This window comes from Cuculus canorus, chromosome 5 (genome assembly GCF_017976375.1).
Source record: "Cuculus canorus isolate bCucCan1 chromosome 5, bCucCan1.pri, whole genome shotgun sequence".
Taxonomy (NCBI): Eukaryota; Metazoa; Chordata; class Aves; order Cuculiformes; family Cuculidae; genus Cuculus; species Cuculus canorus.
In genome coordinates, this window is record NC_071405.1 from 474608 (window position 1) to 494476 (window position 19869).

Below are 19869 nucleotides of genomic sequence, written 5' to 3' on the forward strand. Positions count from 1 at the left end.
AGGTACTTTCCATAGAACAAAGCTACAGGAAAACTGCGGAGGGGCTTTTTCCAAGGGCCTGGAATGATAGGACGGAGGGGGATGGCTCTAAATTGGAAGGGGGAAGATATAGGTTAGACATTAGGAAGAAATTCTTCATGCTGAGGGTGGGGAGGCCCTGGCCCAGGGTGCCCAGAGCAGTGGGGGCTGCCCCATCCCTGGAGGGGTTCCAGGCCAGGTTGGATGGGGCTTGGAGCCCCTGATCCAGTGGGAGGTGTCCCTGTCCATGGCAGGGGGTGGGACTGGATGGGCTTTGAGGTCCCTTCCAACCCAAACCATTCCCTGATTCTATAATAAATGTCATGGTAAAAGAAATTGTGGTTTATGTTTCTTGTCCCCTGTGGACAGAGTGAACCACAAGCTCAGGCTGGAGGGGCAAGGGGAAGAGAGTGCTTGGCACGTGGCAGCAGCCAGCACTGGAGGCTTTGCTCTCTTGCGGCCCCTGGGGAGTCCAGGAGCTGGGAAAAAGCATTTGTAGGAAATTGCAGAGGAGCCTGATGAGTGTTGTGACATGTTTATGGGGTTCCCTGGGGAGCAAATGAGCCACACAGATAGCTGAAAGGTACACATTTCACTTTTGCGTTTTGAAACTCAGAAAATAAAAGGGAAGCAGTGACAGCATTTCCTGAAGACCTGCATTACCTGTTCCGGAGAGAAAAACGACATGGCAATTTCCACCTGCCTGGCACCACAGGTAACTTCAATCCTTACAATCACTCCACTTGTAGATAGGCATGGAAAATAAATACGCACAGAGACTGCACTGAACTTTTAAAAACAATAATTGCTTTTCTTATTAACTCTTAATCATAGAATCATGGAATCACAGAATGGTTTGGGTTGGAAGGGACCTCAAAGCCCATCTGACCTTGAATCACCCACCCGGGCCAGGGCCTCCCCAACATCATCACAAAGGATTTCTTCCTAATGTCTGATCTAAATCTTCCCCCTTCTAATTTAAAATCATCCCCCTTATCCTCTCCCTTGATGGGAGAAATGGTGCCCCTTTCATCACTGGAAGCTGCTCTAAGGTCTCCCCGCAGCCTTCTGTTCTCCAGGCTCTCCTCGTTTCTCAGCTCCAGCTGGTCGTCAATTCGCTGAACCCGGCTAACCTCTCTTCTCATGTATGATTTCTTCCACTAAGAGAAGTCATCCTGCCAAATTAATAAGGATGGCTCTTTCTCCTTGCAGAAAAGTATGGTGGACATGGGGGTGTTGCACATTTCCTTAAATGAGGGAGGTTATCAAGCGTTGATTACTCCCAAGAAAAACACCTTGAGGGTGCATTTCCTTCCTACTTTTAAAGCAAGCTTGAGAAGCCGGTGCCAGGCGAGCGCAAGCACTGTGCAGATCAGAACAATTGGTGGATTAGGATGCAGTGAGGGCTGCTATCCCACACACTGCCATTAAATCACGATTGGAAGAATGGTTCCTTATCACCCGCTCTTGTTATTACAGTCTTTGTGAATGGCAGGGCATAAATTGTCTGAATAATAATGATGGTGGGTTTGGAACAGAATTACTCCAGAAACATTTGGCTAGTTCTGGAGGGGGCAGTGAAAGTGGGAGAGGATCCTTGGTGCACAGGGCAGACATTTCAAAGTTACACTTCTTTGGAGAAGAATAATACGTGATGGCTCTGACCAGCACTAGCCAGGCTTCTTTCTCTGCTTTTCGGTTTGACTTTCTCTCATCAAGAAGACGGCAAAGCAACCGGTTTTCACAAGATGTGCATTGGTGACAGCAGTTGGGCAACACGACAGGCAGTGGGGCGACACAGCAGCCCGAGGCTCTCACCAAGGAGCACAGGCTGGTGGGGACTGGGAGCAGCGCAGGCAGAGCAGGCAGGCGAGTGCTGCCTGTGCGGTACAGACATGTCTGTCTGTCTGTCCATCACTGAGCACACAGCTGGAGAGGGAGCACCACTGCTTTGTGCCTTGCTCTTGCAGCCAGGCACGGCTGAGGATCTCGGTGCTGGTGCATGGGAAAGCTCTCCAGGAGACCATGTGGGAGCTTGGCTGTGTCTGCATTTTGACACTAAACTGCTCACTTTTCTTTACCCATGAGCACACCGGAGCAGCTCTCTGATCACCCATAACATTTTGTGTCCCACCGCCCCAGCCCGAGCCTGGCAGTCGTCCCACCAGGGTGACCAGCAATGTTTCTCTGGCCTCAGCAGAGGTGAAGCTCTCTACATCCCTATTGAGGTTTGTGAGTCAGCGTATTGTGAGGCAAACCAAGGCCTGCTCAGATAACTCTTTATAGTGTGTGTGACACCTTTGTTTTCCTACTGAGCTTCTATATATTATGCTACATTTATGATGCTATATTATGCTTCTATCTATTACTCTATAATTACGCTATATATTAAGCAGACAGAAGGCAACCCACACTGGCATCTATTGGCATGAGGGATCTCCCTGTGAGGGGTTTGGCTGTTCCTAGCAAACATCTCTGGCATGTGACCTGCCTGCAGCTCCCTGGATTCCCCCTTTGGTCTTTCCTGACAAAAGGCACAAGCTTTGCCTTTCTACCCAAACCTCCACCACCCTTTGCAGCTGACAAACAGCAACATCCTTGCTGTGACCTCTGCCAGCTGGCTCAGCACCCCAACACAACAGATACCAGATTTACTGCGCCTGAACGTTGCCACTGGGAACTGCAAATGGAATTAATATTCTGGCCAAAATATTCTCCGTGTCTGATGCAATCCCACTCTCTTTTAAATGGCAAATCATGACACGGAGGGACTGAAACATCCTGGGTTGCCATGTGCCTGTTCTCAATCATCTCCCTTTTTACATCCCCACACTGCATCGTTATCGCTGCTGGGTTACCGCTCTCCCCCTCTTCTCATCGCTACCTCTCCCAGGTATTTTATTTCACACAATATCCTACTCTCACAAGGCAGAGAAGGCAACGGAAGGCAGACAATGTTCCCCTGATGCCTTTTCACCTCATAAACACTGTCAAGTGAATTTCGTTAACACTAAAGAAATAGAATTTCCCTGGGAAATGGATGTGGCCAGCTGGAAAGAAGGTGGACTCCCTTATGCAAACAAGAAATGTCTCTTGCTAACTTCTCTCTCAGTTCTTCCCCAGGACCATGGCATAACTCTGGGAAATGCAACCTGTGGCATTTCCTGAAGGCTTTAATACCTATCTCTTCTGAAGATCATATCTTGCAAATACTCCAGTTATTAAAAAATCCATTTGAAAATCAAGAGCTATATAAAATCAAATTGAAAATCATTAATTAAAATCAAAATTAGTCTCTTGATTCATCCCTACTTTAATTATTGTCTGAGAGGAGAATTTGCTCTCTTTGTGGCTCTGCATAACGTGCCACATCCAGCCTTTTCCCTGTGATTCAGCCTGGCACAACACCTTGAAGGAGAAACTGGGAAACAAGAGATGTTATGAGATCTGGGGAATTCCTCCAGCAGAGAAAACCCACTCACCCTTCATCTCTGCTCCCTAGCCAACAGCTGAGCCTGCAGCCCATGAGAAAGCACCCAATCAGCCCAGAAGGGTGGGAGCTGTTTTACTGGCAGAGGGGCTGTAGCACTTACGGGTTCTTTCTGCTGATGTTCAGTTGTGAGCAGTGATCCTGAGAAAGATTGTGTCAAGGAACCTGGGGCCTGAGCAATGCTCCCTCTCCTGGGACCTGTGTTCACTTGAGGTTTTGAGGCAATAGAAGCAAAGTCCCTTGTAGTATTAAATCTGCATCGTCTCTGCTCTGAATTGAGGAGCGAAGATGGAGAAGTAATGGATTTTGGTAGCGAGTGGAACTGTACATGGCTGTGTGTGAGCACACACCCATGGCTGAGAATCTCCTTTGAAGGTCTCAGCTAGTGTTCACAGTCTGGTTTATATCCTGCTGTGACAAATTATCCCAGCCCAGCTGTCTGCACGGTGAATCCAGAGGAGGAGTGCGGATGGGCAGAGCTGGAGATGCCATCGTACTGCCCGGGCGCATAATCGGCCACAGACCCGAAGGAGGACGTCACGGGCAGTGCTATCCCAGGAGGTGATGCTGGGTGCTGGTGTGTGGGGAGGCTGGCGCACAGAGAAGCACGGAGGGCACACTCAGTTGAAGCAGAAAACAGTCCTCAGTCTGCAGGGATTCAGACAAGATCGGAGAAAGTGCCTTCACGTCACCAGTGAATGTCACGCACTGTGAGTGCCAACAATCCTGGGAAGGTCTGGATGGGTTTGGGTGACAGCCTTCCAGGTGTGGGGTCCTGGAAACAGAAACTGAGTCTGATAGGAGTCAGAACAGGAGAGGAGCAGCACCCTCCACCCAGGGATGAGATCCCACCCTGCTTGGGTGGTGGGATGGAAGGGAAAATCTCCTGTTGGGAGAGCTCACTGTTCACATGGGACTGTGGCCATGCTTGAAAAGATCCAGGACCCGCAGCAGGTTCACTGCTTTCACTGCAGCAGCCTGAGCGTTCCCAGGCACTGAGGGGATCCAACCTTCATTCAAAGCCTCCCTGGGATGGGATTCCTGCTCCCCGTCTCTGAGGTATATCCATTTCGTGCCTAGCACTAAGGCAGATATAAGCAGTGTGAACTGATTTTGCCTCTGTAGCACTTGACACATAATTCAGATGAACAGGATGCTTTGGAAAATGGCCCTTGTGTGACAAGAGGTGAGGAGAGGCAGGTGACAGCTCCATCAAAGCTCACGTGAGCTCTGAGGTCGGCAAGCGAGTCCGTGCTCTCAGCAGCTCTATAACTTCCAGCGAGTGAACACTGATCTCATATAGAATCAAATATTTATTCAGGACCATGCACAATAAAGCATTTATTAGCCTCTAAAAGAAGCTAAATTGTCTCAAGACAAGGTAAAACTTTGATGTTTAATAACCTGTATTATAATAAGTATCTGCTTTGAAAAATAAGAAAGGAAAATTGAAGTCTTTCAAGCACAGCAATCATTCACCTGCTGCAAATTGGTTTACAAGACATTTTAATATATCACCAAATTATTACAGTTGCTGACCGGCAGACTTGGCACCCCGGGAAGGCAGCGCTGTGCCTGCCAGACCACCCCAGCAGGCAGGAGGAGACTGTACAACAGGCTCAGGCTGTCTTTTCTGAAGACATGACTTCAGTCCAGGAATGCATTTTAAATCACCTCACAACGGACACACCGAAAGGCAAAGCAAACCATCCACCTGGGAGCCTGGTCCATGCAAACTGAGGCCAAACAGGGCATTCGCCTCTCCTGTCCCCAGCATGAGGTGCAGCTGTTTTTTCACAACATAGTTCTTTGCTCCATAAAATATTTATTTTTCAGATTTGCTGAGAGCAAATGGGTCAGTGAGGTGGTCAAACCCTGGAAGAGGCCTCCTGGAGAGGCTGTCGATGCCCCAGGCCTGTCAGGGTTGAAGAGGCATTTGGATGATGCCCTTAACACCTGGATTTAACTGTTGGTCAGCCCCATGTGGTCCGGCAGTTGGATTTGGTCATCGTGGTGTGTCCCTTCCAGCTGGACCTATTCTGACCTAAATTAGGAATGAGGAATAAAGAATTCTAAAAGAATGGGGTTTTTTTGAAAGATGTGTGCTGTAAGGGACCGCTGCCTCGGTGCTTTCACCAGGAAGCAAGGAGGGTCCTAGCAGAAACATCATGGAAGCTTCAGTCACCCCAGAAGCTGCGAAAGCTCTTGCATGCAGAGAAAGCCGAGAATAAAAGCCCACAGTCCAGAGTTGGGGGGGGTTGGAGGCCGAGTGCGTGCTCGCTCACAGGATGGGGTACTGAGCAAAATGTTTCACAAACACTAGAAAGGGAATCACTCAAAGCAGAAGAGAAAGTCCTAGAGAGGAGATGTAAGAAAAGCAAGACAGTTGTTTGATAATGGGCAAAACAGCAGACATCAACATATCCCAAAACTGCTAGCACAACCAGGAACAGGAAAGTTCTGGACAGCCGACGGTGAAAACAAACAATTACATAGGAGATTGGAAACAATTCCTTGGCAGTAAAGGTTTGTAATGAGTTGCTCTCGTTATATCTTATCGTAGGCTTCTGTGTGGTGGTTGAACTCTGAGTGAGCAAAGGGTTTCGTCTGGTCTCCTCTCTGCTGAGCGTCTCTGCCATCAGACTTTCAATAGACCCCAATTAAAATGGACAGATCATTTTGAAATGCCCAAGTAAGGAGAATTAGGGCATTCTATCCATGTAAATGCAACAGCCAGCTCCACAGCTTCAGAGATAATATAGGAGGGAAATACCTGGGATTGTAATAAAAGGCGAATCCTCAGCACTCCCTCAAGTGAGGAGCAGCCCAGGGTTTGTGCTGAGGAGATCATCCCTCTCGGGGATGTTGGACTGTGATGCCAGGAGCAAGACATTGCAGGAGGGATGCTGCTGCTCCCACTGGCCCCTTGGAGAAACCATGGGGCACTCTGCTCCACACCGCACTGCAGGGCAGCTCCGGGTGAACCCCTCGCCCTGCACACAGCTCCCAAGACCCGGCACCACAGGGCACGAGCAGCAGCCTCCGCCACACCATCCCTCTCTCTGCTTCCTTTCATTTTGAAGGCAGAAATAAAAGATTTAATAACATGGAGCAAAAAAAAAGGGAAATTTAATGAGAGCTGTAGATCTAAATCTTCACCTTTTTTTCAGGACAATGTGTAAGTAGGAAAGAAAAAAATCACAAATCAAGAGAAAATTTGTTTCATGCCAATCATATTTTACTGTAATAAAGGGAACTAACATCTCCAACTAAGTTTGTCATATTTAGGGAAAGCTTCTTTCTCTCACGCTGTCATATTATCACTCATTTCCTCAGTTTAATTCTCCCTGGCTCCGTACATCCCTTCTCTGAATGCTTGCATGCGGGCTTGCCAGCTCGGTGTCTCCTGGGCGAGCAGCAGGTCTGACAGGGAACGCTCTGAGCAGCAAGCGCTGTGGAAAGGTGTTTATCCATCCAACACACTCATTCTTGGATAAAGGCATACAGGATTTGACAGGGACAAATGTTTTCCATGCGTAAGGAGACATAAAACCTATAGTACATTCTACCAGGTCACAAGCACAGTTGGGGGTTGGGGTTTTTTGTTGCGTTTTCTTTTGTTTTCTTTTTTAAGCAACTCTGAATGTAAGTGTTTCGAATTCTTGCAAGCTGATGAAGTCAAGCCATGCCTATGTAACCACAATACACAATGGGGTATAAAATGCAATAGGGATGAAGCTGCTTCCATTGCTGAGCCTCACGCATCTCTGCTCACACTGCAGTAACTCAGGCTCTGCAGGCAGCACCTGGTGTTTGCCTCCCCACTGCTCGGGAGATTCCCACCTTTGGGGGTCGTAGCCGGGCTGGCAGCGCTCAGCATCCTCCCCCAAAGCTTTCCAATAAATGGAACAATTCAGCTTTCTCGACTCCTAGTGAAGGTGCTGGGAGACCTGGCTGCTGGCAGAGAGCGATGACAGGGGTTACGGATTATCTTCACGAGCTGCTGTCCACTTCTCGGGCCCTTCAAACACCTCCTGCTTCACAGCGATGGCAGGATCTGAACTCCTGGGCTCTGCCCGCTGTCCCTGTCAGCTTTCCAAGCTACACATGTTCTCATCACCTTATTAGAACCTTCTGAGGATGCATATTGCGATTCGACTGCTGGCACCGAGCGGCAGCACAAAAGGTCCCAGGGATCAAAGTGATCTTTGCTGCTTGATTTTTAATCTGTGAACTCTTACAACTGGACATGGATCAATTCTATTATAATAGTGCTTGTATTGTATTTTTATCTCTTGTTTTAGTTTTTCAACACAACTGAAACTGTGTTTCTTTTCTCTGATGCTGCCGTAACAGTTTCTCTTCACCGCCCCAACTAATACACAGATTTTACTTACATTTCCAAGGTGCATCTTGCAAATATTTTCAGTTTAAAAATAATTCAGTTTTTCCCTATTACCTTTAATCACAAAATTAACCCCTCTGCACCCAGAAAGCAATAAAAATACTCCTGGCAGAGTAAATTTCCTTTGTGTAAGATATACGGGGAGGCAAAATTGGATTTTCTGAGAGGCTATGGGCTCCTGCCAGCAGTGGGAACGGTGGGTCTGCTCACTGACACAGGCAGTCCCCAAAACTCTCCAGCGAGCAGAAACAACCTTTGCCACTGTGAAATGAAGGACACGGGTCTGCTAGAGCGCATCCAGTGGAGGCCACAGAGATGATGTGAGGGCTGGAGCACCTCTGCTGTGAGGACAGGCTGAGAGAGTTGGAGTTGTTCAGCCTGGAGAAGAGAAGGCTGCAGAGAAACCTTAGAGCAGCTTCCAGTGCTGAAAGGGGCTCCAGGAAAGCTGGGGAGGGGCTCTGGATCAGGGAGGGCAGGGAGAGGATGAGGGGGAATGGTTTTCAGCCAAAAGAGGGGAGATTGAGATGAGATCTCAGGGAGGAATGTTTTGCTATGAGGGTGGGGAGCAGTGGGGAGGGTTGCCCAGAGCAGTGGGGCTGCCCCATCCCTGGAGGGGTTCCAGGCCAGGTTGGATGGGGCTTGGAGCCCCTGATCCAGTGGGAGGTGTCCCTGCCCATGGCAGGTGTGGGACTGGATGGGCTTTGAGGTCCCTTCCAACCCAAACCATTCTCTGACTCTATGAAAGCGGCCAGCACTGTCTCCATGCAGGCCACCAGCTGTGGATTTTGGGTTAGGACAACAACTCTCGCTGTGCAGCAAGCCTGCAGGCTGCTCACCCTGGAGAGCCCAAGCCTCATGTCCCTGCAGGAACCCCATCCCAGCTCATCCTGACCAGGGACCACCGCAGGCTCCTGCTTGTGCTCCAACCTCCTCACCACCTGCCTTATTTTTAATTGATTCATGACAAAGCTCTTGGTCTCGCAGACAACCCATAGGTATTGTAAACAGCAGAAAGCAAATATTTATAATCAGAAAGGGAAAGCAACATTTGCAGCTTCCTCACAAGTAAACAAACCTTCCCCATTCTCTGGGTGCTTTTTTTCCTCCTCACCTGCCATGTACCATGCTAAAAAAGAAACCATGAAAACAAAATGAAACCAATACCTCGAAAATATTTTCGTTTCCAAGAGAGTTTGTTATGGTAGCTTCAGCTTTATAAGTAACAACAGAACTGGTGCTGTAGTGTAGGAAGTTACAGTCACTTTTTTAAATGTTATTTCAACGTGGTCTCAACCCTTCTGTAAACATTTCCAAGATAAACTGCACTACCTAAGAGAGAAATCCCAGAACACCTAAAATGGGCACTTGTAGCGTTCACATTTCCATTTTGGTTATTCCTGTTATGGGTCCTGAAGGGAAATAAAAATGCCCAGAAGTGGTTAACGTGGAACCCCAATGGTCCCAGTGGGCAGTTGGGGTGTGAAGGACTGGGCTCTGCCCCTCTTGGTGGCAGCCGTCCCTGCTGCACAGCACAGCTCTGCCCAGGGAGCACACGATGGAGCCCGGCACCACGGGGGGAGTGCCCAAAAACTCCTTTGCATCAGCCTGCGATCAGTGTTCAGGCCTGAGGCTCAGACAGGAGATCTGCCCAGCACAGAGCAGCACCTCACCTGGCACAAAACACTGAGCTTGTCCAGGTAAGCTGAGAAATTTGGACAGAGAAGACTCTTACCTGACCGGCAGCAGGACCTTGAAGCAAGGCTCAAACACAAGGAAGCAAAGTTTTCTGGAAGGCACTACTGCTCCTTCTTTCTGGCTTACAAAAGCACAGGCTTTTTTTGTGTTTTTATCACCCTGTGAACTGCCAGGATCTGGGGTTACTTCGCATCCCAAGCTAAACACTGGCTGGTTTTGTCTTACTATTATGGAAAAAACAGCATCTTGTGACTGAGGAGGCACTGAGATAAATAAGCCCTGCAGGAAACCTGATTTAACACTTATGTTTTGCTAGAAAGGCTGCAGGTGGCCTGGTTTGCTTACTCTGGGCTCCCTCTTCCCTGGAACATGGTGCCAGCTGGAGGCAATCCAGAGGAGGGCCATAAAAATCTTCAGGTGGGCTCAGTACCTTCTAGTGGTTTCTAGAAGAAGTCTGTGCTGTTTCTTCTTCAGGTGGGTATGAGTCAAGAGAGGAAGGAGCTGGGTGCTTTAGGCTTCTCTGCAAGGTTTTGGTGTCTGCTGGGGCTACAGGGTTGGCTTCAGTGTGGAGGCACCAGAAGCTGTTCCTACGCTGGATAGAAGGACCTGCCGCTCCCTAAAGCTGTGCCTGTTAGTGTTGGTGGTGATTTGAGGTCAGTGGAGAAGGAGGTGGGACTCCAGGTTCCACAGCAGAGATACCCCTGTAACCCCTGGTGATGCAGTTTGCTCCCCTGCAGCCCACGGGGGGTGATGGGGGAGCAGGTGCCCATCTGCAGCCTGTGGACAACCCTGTGTTGGAGCAGGTGGATGTGCCTGAAGGGGGCTGTGACCCTATGGGAAGCTTATGCTGGAGCAGGCTCCTGGCAGGACCTGTGGGGAGAGGAGTCCATGCTGGAGCACTTTTTGTGGTAGAGATGGTGACCCCATGGGGGATCCCCACTGGAGCAGCCGCTTCCTGAAGGACTGAGCCCTGCGGAAGGGGCCCACTCTGGAGCAGGTAATGAAGAACCACAGCCTGGGGGAAGCTTGGGAAGCCCCCTCATGTTGGAGAAGCTGAGGAAGGGCTCCTTCCTCTGAGAGGGACCTTGAGCTGGAGCAGGGGAAGTGCTTGAGGAGGAGCAGCAGAGACCTTGAGGAAAATTTCTGGCAGTAAGAGTACAAGTAACAAAACTACCAAGCGAGGCTGTGAAGCCCCTGTCATGAGAAGTTTACGGTGGGGAAGGATGCTGCTGCCATGAGACGGAGCACGACGCAGCAGCCCCCAGGGCAGTTCCATGGCTGCGGCTGTGCCTCTGCATGTGCAGCTGGTGAGCAGAGTCAGGGCAGCGTGTGCTAAAGGCGTCACAAAACTCATCTAGTTCAACAGGTCTGAAAAAAAAGTGGTAGGTAAAGAGGCATGATGGCACAAAGGGCTTCTTAGCGGGGTCCTGCAGGGGTATTTTCCTACTCGGCTGCCAGTCTGTCTTGTGCCGTGAGTTGAGGCGTGAGTACAAATCACAGACAGTGAAACAACGGACGAGGATGGGTTCTGTCTGGTGGGTTTACTGCATTGTATGGCAAAATGAGACCACTTCCTTCAGCCCTGGGGCTTTATAGGGATGAAACCCAGCGTTCCTGCTGGGGCTAATGGGGAGAAGCGTTCTTTGGAAAAAGGTAACTGCAAATGATCCTGTGGTTCACGACCCACAGGCTTTGCACAGGCTGTGAGGCTGCATTCTGCTTTTTAATAGCATGAAGGGATTATCTGGGCAGTAGCCTTGTTGCTGGGGGTTGCAGGTCAGAAGGCTTTATCTGTGTGTCAGTGCAAAAACCAGGAAAGCAGAACTTGCCAATAATGGCTGGAGTAGAAGCTTTTTGCTTATGTGTGTTTAACTTTTGCCTGTTTGAACATAAAGGCTGTATGTCTGAGACAAGAGACACAGTGATCTTTGCTGCTCTGAATAAGAGGTTTGCCGTGTCCTCACCCTGGGCTCCCTACTAGATGAAAATGTCGTGGAGCAGTTGGGTAGACAGTGGGTAGCACCGATCCTCTGGGAGGAGGGAGGGCTCTGCACAGGTGTCCTGGGCTTTGCTTGGAAGCTAAGGTGTGGCTCTACTGCACAGAGGGCACTAAAAATTCCATCTGTATCGTAGAACAGGATCGTGGAATGGTTTGGGTTGGAAGGGACCTCAAGGCCCATCCAGTTCCACACCTCCCACTGGATCGGGGGCTCCAAGCCCCAACCAAGCTGGCCTTGAACACTGTGTCTTGAAAGGGCTCACCTCTCAGCTTGGCACTGGAATCGCTGTAAAGGCAAAGGTGCTGCTGAGACTTCTGTGAGGAAAAATGTTTCAGTTCTGGTGCCTGCATTTCAGGAAGGCTGTTGAACAGGAGGACATGGCTGTGCAGAACCCACCTGGGGGCTGGGAACCTGCTGTGTGGCGGGAGTGAAACAGGACACCCCTGTGTGCAGCCTGGGGGAAGTGGCATCGGGCAGGGAGTGCTCCCTCCTCTCTGATCGAGCAGCTATAAGAGCCAGTGATGGGGAACTAAAGTGAGGTGTTTCCAGCCCATATTTAAGAAAAATAACAGTTATAAACAATATTTTTTCTGGTCACTTTCTTATACACCTGTGTTGAGCCAGGCTTTATTTCCTGCCCTGCAGAGCGCTCCAGTGCCTTCTGTGGGACGTGTTTGCATCAACGTGGTGTGTGGCTTTCCCAGCTGAGTTGGAGGAGACTTTAAGGCCACACAATTGGGTCTGCAGAGTTTGTCAGCTGTTGGGTAGCTGTTGCTTTCAATATAAGTCTTATGTATGTGTCTAAAATCAAATGTTCCTCTAATCAAAGCAGTATAGATGTCATGTTCATTTATGTAAAACTATTTTGGGCTGTCTGTAGCTGAACTGAGTTGTGTAACAGGAAGATAAAACTTATACTGTGTGTTTAGTTGATTGTTTTGCATTGTTCTCTTGCAGAGAAGAGGCTTCTAGTGCTGGTTTATACGTAGACCAGCACTGTGGAAGGCACCACTCACCTGACTGTTGGTAAAAGCACTTGGTTTAGAGAGTTCTCTTGACTTCGAAATGGCTCACTCTGTAAGCAGGCACTGGTATGGGATGTAAGTGAGGAGCAATGATAGCTTGAGAGAGGCTTTGGAGGAGCCTTCAGGAAGGCTGTGCCAGTTTAATGTTAATGGCAGCTTAGGCTCTTAAACACTTTTCTTAAAAAACACTGATCACAGTGGTCTAATTAATCAATTCATGGCAAATGAAATGCTGTGACTGGTTTCACGTCTCCCAGAAACTTGTTACCTCGCATCCCCACCTGAAGAGCTGCTGTCTGCACCCAGCTCTGCCTCCTCTTCAGGCTGTTTCATGATGAGAAGTGTCACCTGCAAGGCCTGGCCACACTCGGGCTCCACCGTGCACAGGATCCCTGATGTGAACCAGAATTATATAACCTTGGAATCTGCATGATAAAAATACGTCTGAGAATGAGACAGATGCACTGACGTATGCCACTGAGTCATGGTGTTTCTGGAATGCAGCAGAGTGGATTTAGACCCTTGTAGCCAAGATATTAAAATGGTCCCACCGTACCCAAGCGTGTTTTTTTTGGGGAGACAGCCCCACCAGCATAACTCTTCTGGGATTTTTCTTTTTTCTTTTCTGCTGCGATTCTGGAGCCTTTAAGGTTGCAGTTACTCCGTGGTAAGCACACTCTTTATCGCACCCCACAGGCCCCTCTGTGGGTGCTCTGAGTTTCTTCTGTGCCTGCTGATGTAGTAGAGATGTCCAGAGGTTGTAGCTGCTGCAACCCTTCAGTGCCTACGGGTGCTCAGGACAGGATCCGTGAACTTGGGTGAGGCTCTTGGAGGTGAGAATATACTCAGACTTCCATCTCTTACAGTGGAAGGGGCCAGGCTTGAAAGAACTGGGATTCATCATCCCAGAAGGAATATGAAATGAGCAGATGTCTTTCCACAGATGCACAGCTTCTCTTTCTACAAAGAAACTCTGTCCTTTTCCAGTTTGGTCTGACACAGAGCAGCTAAGAGTAAAGAAAATGAGCTGGAAGCCACAGAGCTAAGCTGACAAAGGGGGATTTGTGGTAAATGTCATCTGTTTTACCCTTCCCTAGTTTTATACCTCACTGCTGCTTGTAGGTCACTCCTGGAAACAAAAGGATGAGTGTGTGAGAAAGGGCATCACTTCTTTGGAAAAGGTTCAAATCATGAGATTTCCCAGTATTGGGCACGGATTGCATCGTGGCAGGAGAATTGTGATGACAAACATTCTAGAAGCCTGCTGCCCAAATAGTGTTCACGGAGCAGTTTGGGTCAGAAGAGACCTCCAAGCCCACCCAGTGCCACCCCCTGCCATGGGCAGGGACACCTCCCGCTGGATCAGGGGCTGCAAGCCTCATCCAACCTGATCATATCCATGAAAGATGATTGAAACAAAGTGAGCAGCAAGTATGGGTTCTGAAGGGGCTTTGAAATGGAAGAGGAGAGTTTGGCCACACCTCATTTCCAGGTACTTCTGGCTTAGGGGCAGCCTGCATTAGTTTCTGCTTGGTGGAGGGAGTGTGTCATGGCATCTCTGGCATGACTTTGGGAGCCTCTGAGGGTCAGTGGCTGAAGAGAGGTTCCTGAGCAGGGTGGTGGGCCTGGGTTGTTGCTGCTGCTGTAGTACTGGGGATAGATTATTTATTGGTATCTTTCCTTTTGACTGAGACAACACAATAATAAACGTGAGCTAGGCTGAAGTTGTCCTGAATTTTGGAAGCAAAATATTCTAGGGATTTCCCTGCCTGTCCTGCACACTCACGATCCTCCCTGTACTGCGCAGGTTAATGTGAGCTGCCACGAGGTCAGTCCACTCCAGTGATTATATATATGCTTAAAGAAAAAGCGGTGAGTTCTGGTGTGATGTTTGTAATGGCTAAATATTACCAGCAGTGGAGTCCATCTATTTTCAAAGCAGTAAAAGTGGAGTTTCCAGTTTCCTTCCTGGATCCAATGAGGTACGAGTCGCAGGAAGCCAAGTGTATTGCATCAACAGTGATTTGCATCCATACCTGGTGCAGAAATACCCAGAGAAATTTATTGCATGTGGTGGTTCCTTTGTAATGCAGGGACAGAGACCCTGAGCTGAGGTTGGCTCAGGTTACCTAATGGCACAAAGCTATTTCTGCTGGTATTGCTTTTTTTCAGACGCAGAATTTTGTTGTTGTCATTAGCCTGAGAAGCAGAGATTGGAAAGGAGTTCCTATGTTGTCAGTGTCTGTGAGGAAATGAGTAAATTTGGCATCGAGATCTCTCCTGGGACTGAGAAATCCCTGACATCGTCTGCACATAGTACTGCATCTGTAATTTTGACAGAGATCAACAGCATTGATCTTTTGCAAAGCAACAAATTAGGAGGTCGAGCGAGACCCATGAATCAGGTTTCTCTGTCACTCTGTGGGTTTTTCACCTTTTCCCAAGGAAAGATAAAACAAAAGAGGCATCTCCTCTTTATGTTTCTGAGGCTGGAAGCTTAATGAATAAGATCACTGGAAGGAGCTGCTCTCAGAGACCATTCACAGCTTCTTGATACTGTTCCAACATCTGATTACAGGATCTGGAAACACACTGCCTTGAGAGTCCTGCAGCCTCACTGCTTGGGAAGGTCTGTGACCCCCACAGGGCCTGGGAGATCAGCGGGACCCACCTCTCACGTGTCATGCTCTCATGTGAGACGTGGAACACATTGGACCAAGCGGTGCTCGACCTCTGCTGTGTAAATACCAAAGAGCTCTCACTGATGGACTCTTTTCTTCATCAATGCCAGTGCCGGGATGTACAGGGATCCGCCTGCAGACTTCAGCCTTCATCTTCATAGGGACTAAGGTCACATCCCTGGAGAAGATCATAGAATCATGGAACACTTCGGGTTGTTAGGGACCTCAAAGCCCATCCAGTCCCACCCCTGCCATGGGCAGGGACACCTCCCACTGGATCAGGGGCTCCGAGCCCCATCCAACCTGGCCTGGAACCCCTCCAGGGATGGGGCAGCCCCCACTGCTCTGGGCACCCTGGGCCAGGGCCTCCTGACCATCATTGTGAAGAATTTTTAGCTCATATCGAATCAAAATCTTCCCATTCCAATTTAAAGCCATTCCCCCTCATCACTCCAGACCCATGGGAAAAGCCCCTCTCCAGCTTTCCTGGAGGCCCTTTCCGTACTGGAAGCTTCTCTAAGTTGTCCGTGGATCCTTTTCTTCTCCAGGCTGAACAACCCCAGCTCTCTCAAACTGGTTTGATGTCTGCGGTGAGTGATGGAACTGGTATTTTGTACATAAAAATATCCCAGGCAATGGCTTTTATCAGGCTGTTCCTATGATGTATATTCCTGCTCCCTGGCCCCTCACCTGATTTTCAATTGTAGTTAAACTCAGCCCTTCCTCTGCCCTCTCAGAACCAGCTAATCAATACCACAGTATCTGAGCTGGTCCCTAGTTGATGTACAACAATAGAAGCATTGTGTTCATGTTGAAGACAAATGACTTCTCTACTGCTGAACAATGCTGGCTGATAAGTATCTTCTAGATCTACAATAGACCAATCCACAGACAGGGGGTTTAATGGGCTGTCTGCTCGCCTGAGATATTCCTATGGAGCTATTTGTGCAGCTGTCTCCCATGTTTTGATAGCAGGCTGTATTAATCTTTGCCATTTTCATAGTATATGTTGTGGAGAGGAAACTATAATTGCGTATTTCTCTGAAAGAAGATGGGGAAAATTCAGTCATGTTCTGGAATTCCTTGCCAGCCTCCCCCCCGCAAAAAAAATAAATAGCAGAAAAATGAAGCTGAAACTGGAGTCTGAGAAGGTGTGAGGAGAGACTGAGCAGGGGGCTTGTGCAACCTGGAGCAGCAGAGGGGGATCCTTCTGCTGCCTTCAGCTCCCTGCAGCAGCCCATGGAGATGGAGCCAGGTTTCCCAGGGTGCCACGTGGAAAGCTGGGAAGCAGGGGCAGGTATGAATAATCTGATGTTATCTCTGAGTTTAGTGCTCAACTGGAGACCTCTGTGTCTCTCGCAAACTGTATTTTTCCACAACTACAGTCTGAATGAGTGTAAAGTCGTAATTAAAAGTGCCAGTGGGATCTGGGAATATGTGAGCAGAGGGATGCCTGGTAAAAGCTAGAGTGGCTGCGGGTGGAACAATACCCATACCCAGCATCCAGAGGTGTTTGAGGTGAAGGCCTAAGAATGAGGGAGGACCTTATAACAGGCTGTATAAAAAGCCATGAACTCCATAAGCCTTTCTTCAACCAAAAGCTGCTGAATTTCCTCATCTGTAGGTTTTCACATGATAATTTGGTGACAGATGAATTTGCGGAGAAACAGTTAAGGGTGTAAGAGCATTGAAGAGCTAAACAAATCCAGGGAAGGCATCCGTCATCTCCTGCAATGAGCACTGGGCAGTGGAGCATCGCTATAAGTTAACAGAGCACAGGTGTTGGGTTTGTTTGTTTGGGGGGTGGTTGGTGTAGGGTGGGGTTAACTCTGTTTTGTTGTGGAAGAGCCCTTCCCATTCTGAGGGAAGCAGAGCCCAGGGATGGTGGGAGGCAGACAGGATAACCACCACGCTTTTGGCTGCCTCTGGTTAAAATGCTCAGGAGTGGCAAGGAATCCCTCTGCACTTGTTCCCTTGTAATTGCCTCACCTACCAGTGACTAAATCTGGTGTTTCTGAGACCACAGATGATGTACTGTGACTCATTCATCTCTCTGAAAACCTGTTTGGTTTTGCCTCGCTACTTGGGAAGCAGTTATATCAATTGCCTTTTTTTCTTGAACAATTTATTATTATTACAGCTCTATTCTAGTTTTAAAATGTCTGTAGTTAATCATGAGTGCTATTAAGCCACTTTATCCCAAGTAGCTGTGAATATCTGGCTTTATCAGTGGTGATGCAACAATTCCTGTAACTCCAAGATGATGAAAAAGCTTTTATGTCTCATGTTAGAACCCAGAACTGAAGAACATTCTACAGCCAAGGTGAGAGATGAGCATGTTTTTTCCTGTTTGAAAAAGCGCTTCTGTGAGAAAGGAGTGGCACCTCAGAAAATATTCCTCCAGATCTTACACACCAAAACCAGTGAAGGTAAACTCAGATTGGGGTTTTATTTATAAATGGTTCTCAGAAAACCTTTCCAAATGCAAAATGTTCAGGTTTCTCGTCACCTGGACTGGGCCAATGAAACTCCCAAAGAGCAAAGCTGTGCCAGCACAGGCTGCCGAGTTCACTGTCTGTGGTTCAATCGTCCTTTTGTCTTTGCAGAGGGAGCGCAGGAGCTGGCTTGAACCAGTCTGGGGGCTTATTGAAGTTTGATGGGGTTTTCCCCCAAATTCAGGGCCCTGATCTCCTTGGAGATGAGTTACCTCAGTGCTCACAAGCCCAGGGCTGGCAAACAAGCATGAGATGAAAAGCCTGTGATAGTCAGGTGGGCACTCAGAGCTCTTTAATCTCCAGCTCGTTAATCAGTTGTTAACTATTGGCTTGATAAAATTATCTGTGGAAAGTAATAGCAGAGACAAGAGCTTTAACAATAACATTCTCAGGGTTTTCCTTTAAGTTGATCAACAATGTGTAAGCAGACAGAAACTCTTCAGCTGCGGATGAGATCAGAGCGGGCTGGGAAGGGATTTTTTTGGGTTTTGGCAGAAGATGGAGGTTGTCATTCCTTGTTCCTCACAGTAGGAAGCATGTTGGGATCAGGCAGGGCATCTAAAATGAGAGAATGCTTTAGTTTTTTGGCCTCTTAAGGTATTAAAGGACTGAGGAAAAAAAGCTATGTGAATTAGATCAGGCCACATCATGAAGTAATACAACTGTCAGCTGATATGAACATCTATTTCCTAGGCAAAACTTCCACGTGGGGGGGAAAGACCAACCTTTGGATGAGCCAGGGTAGAGAAAGGGTCATCCTTTTTCTCCTGAAGGCCCTCAAAAAGGGTAAATGTCAGCACCTCCAGGGGTGTCGCCATCCCCTCCCTTCAGCCTGTGCTTTTCGGGGCATGTCTGTAGGAGAGGACAAAGCTCCCCCGGGCCCAGAGCTGCCGGCGCTGCCACTGCTGTCTCCCTGAGCCCCCATCTGCAGCTACGTCCTTGTCCTGCCTATGGACCAGCGCAGGTGTCTGCACCCATTTCCAATACGGTTACCACAGTGAGAGCGGCTTGTTTGATGGGTGCTCAATCTTCCCAAGTCCCAGTTTCCTAAACCGGAGCATCCATCAGCCTGCACAGTCTCGGACAGGACCTGCTGCACAGCTGCAGCGGTTGGTGCACCTGCTTTTGCTCTACACGCGTCTGGAGAATGTCAGTGTGCACCAGAGAGATGGATGTGATATTTACCCCAGGAGCTGTGGGCAGCTCATTAGTGGACTTGTTGGAGTCTCACTTTGCTCTGTTATTTCCATTTTCTGATTGTACTGATCTAGGATGTTTCCCCTGAATGACATCGGTTATTAGAAGTTTTCTACAGTGATCTTTATATATCACCTATGCCATAAATATTTTATGACATTTTCAGTGGCAAATGATGAGTTTAATCAGACTCCAGAGAAATCCAGCTGGGAGAGCACTCTAGGACGAGGCCTCTTAAGAGAACATGAGTGCAGGTTCCTGCGAGCTTTCGTGCCTTTCTCAGCTAACGACAAACGCTCTTCCTACTTACACCCTGGAAAAGAGCTGGAGATGTTCTCTCCCACCACCACTGTCTGCTGCGTGACTATCCTCCTCCCGCAGTCGCGGTGTGTGACTGTCTCTGTTTTCACTGCCATCAGGGATCACATCTGCTGCTGCAGCAGAGTTCAGGGCAATTATCTCTCTTGCTTTGTCTCGCTGGAGCTCAGCCAGACCGAGCGAGGTTGCACAGCTGTGCAGTGACAATGCTGCTGCTAAAGCACAGCCCGAAGCTGGGACCTGCTTGGGCTCATGAGCTGGTGGTGTCCTCGTCCAAGGGAAATGCTCAGGGGCTGGATGTGCTTCTGAGCTGCCTGCAGCCTGCCTGATGTCCATGGTGTTGCAGCCCCTTAATCCTCTGCGTCTTGCTCAGCTGGAGGGGAAGCAATTTCCTTGGTAGCCCTGCTCCTCCAGATAACTTAATCTCTTCATTTCTTCACCCAGAGGACGTTGCCTGGGACTCAGTTGTGAACATCTTGACCACGCTGTTTCTGGAAGTGAAAGGCATTAATACTGTGAACGAGTCAAAGTGCAAAGCCTTCTCC